The sequence below is a fragment of the Solanum dulcamara genome, chromosome 3 (genome assembly GCF_947179165.1).
Source record: "Solanum dulcamara chromosome 3, daSolDulc1.2, whole genome shotgun sequence".
Classification (NCBI taxonomy): domain Eukaryota; kingdom Viridiplantae; phylum Streptophyta; class Magnoliopsida; order Solanales; family Solanaceae; genus Solanum; species Solanum dulcamara.
Genome location: NC_077239.1, coordinates 53,784,819 through 53,787,403, shown reverse-complemented (window position 1 = coordinate 53,787,403; position 2,585 = coordinate 53,784,819).

Sequence of the window (2,585 nt, the reverse complement as noted above, 5' to 3'; positions counted from 1 at the left end):
GGAGTTTTTAAATATGGACAGAAATTCAACTATGGCAATAAGAAAGTTTTCTATGCCTTAGTCAAACTCATGAAGACTATCCTTTGTTGAATTTTGATATTAATAAAGGTTGAGAAGAGTTCCTATAAAGTTCAAGATGTTTGTTCATTAAGTACGCTGCCTAAGTTTTGAAAACAGTTTTGTACTTAGCCAAATTCATGTGTATTGTAAAGCTGAAGTTTGTGAGTGTTGCAGACTGTCGTGCAGGTATGTGCGAGAAAAATATTTACCCCTGTATCAATATATTTTTCTCACACACATCTAAATATTTTTCTCGTACACACCTGCATGGAAGTCCGCAACACTCACAAACTTCAACCTCACAACACACACGAATTTGGTTAAGTATAAAACTGTTTTCAAAACTTAAGCAACGTACTTAATGAACAAACACTTAGAAATTTACAAGAACTCTTCCCAACCTTTATTAATATAAAAATTCAATAAAGGATAGGCTTCACGAATTTGATTAAGGCACATAACACTCTCTGATTGCCTTAGTCGAATTTCTGTCCATATTTAAAAACTGCACAAATACCGCAAGTTAATGATTTATAATCAAATATATACCATTGATACAGTAATCTCAAAGACAAGCATTTCAATCACAAATATGCATTATAATTGAATGGAATGAGCCACGTTTTCTAGAAATCGACATGATATTCAAATTCGACATTTTTGTATACTTCAAGCCCCGTCTTCGATCACAATAAAGTGTGCATTTCGACAAGTCTTAAAGTTGGGGGCATTTGTAAGCATTAAAAATTTATTGGATTTAAATCCCCAAATTAATATGGATTATATTAAATTCAAGAAAATAGTTCAAATAATGTGGCAATTCAAGTCAAATTAAAAGAGCCACTAGAATCATGTCACGTGTTAAAGTTATGTGGTAATTCAAGTTAAATTAAATGAAACACTAGAATCATGACATGTGTCAAAGTTATGTGGCAATTCAAGTCAAATTAAAAGAGCCACTAGAATCATGCCACGTGTTAAAGTTATGTGGCAATTCAAGTCAAATTAAAAGAGCCACTAGAATCATGCCACGTGTTAAAGTTATGTGGTAATCCATGTCAAATTAAATGAGCCACTAGAATCATCTGTAATAATTTTTAGCAGAAAAAAATGAACACCACGTGTAAAAGTTATGTGGCAATCCAAGTCAAATTAAATAAGCAACTAAAATTATGTCACATGTATAAGTGACATGTTATGACCAATTAAATTTGAGCTCTTCATCAGAAAAATCTGATTGGTCAGTTCAAACCGACCATTCAAATCACACAGGTATACCACTCCCTACAACTATAAATAGGGGTCCTCATTTTTCTCAGAAATGGGAGTTTTGAAAAACAAGAAGCACAAGAGAGCTCGTGGATCAAAGACTGCAAATTCTCTACAAACTATAAGTTCAAGCACTCAAGAACTCAAATTCAAGATACAACTCAAGATCAAGACCACCAGATTCAAGATCAAGCTCAAAAGCTCTTGAATTCAAGTGCAAGTCGAGATCAAACCCATCAAATTCACAAGTTAAGATCAAATTCACTAAATTCAAGATCAAGACCACTAGATTGATGAATAAGCTCAAAAGCCCTTGAATTCAAGTACAAGTCGAGATCAAACCCATCAAATTCACAAGTCAAGGTCAAATTCACCAAATTCAAGATCAAGGCCATCAAATTCAAGATTAAGCTTCAAGCCCTTGGATTCAAGTACATATAAAGATCAAGTTTATTATATTGGAGCTTAAGTCCATCAAATTCAAGATCAAGCTTAAAGGCCCTTGAATATATATTTGAAAAAAAAGAATCAAATGATTCAAAGAGATTGTAACACTTAGTATAAATTTTGAAATAAAATATTATATTTTGTTATACTAATTCTCCGTTCTTGATTATTTATTGTTTACGGCTCGAAAATTTATTGTTTATAGCAACTACGAAAAAAAGAATTTTCCTAAAAATATATATCTAACACAAAATGAGAAAAATGTAAAAAAATAAAAATTGAGAGTAGAGGGTTATAATTTTTTTTAAAATAAAAATAATATCTAAATTCTTTTTGGGAAGGAGTGGGTGGGTTCTTTTTTTTTTTGTGGGTTTGGGGGGCGGGGGAGAGGGTTAAAGTAATTTTTTTTAAAAAAATTATTATGAAAGATTTTTTTAAAAAATTTATTATGAAAGATTTTTTTTAAAAAAATGGGGCGTGGGGTGGGAATTGTCGGCGGTATGGGAAGAGAGATGATGATGGAGTGAGGTAAGAAAAATATTTTTAATTTTATTTTTAAAATAATTAATTTCTTTTTTGAGTTAGTGATATTTTAATTTTTAACTATACTAATAGCTTATTTAATTTTTATCAATGTGGAATATTTATTTCACGAGGAATGTTATATGATAAAGTTTTTTTTTTTAATAAAAGAGAATTTTTTTAAAAAATTAATAAGTGATAGTTTAACATAAAATTTATAAGGGAAGATAATTTATGTGTGTTTTACGCTTTAATTTTCGTTTTTCGCTTATTCTAGGTAAAAAGGG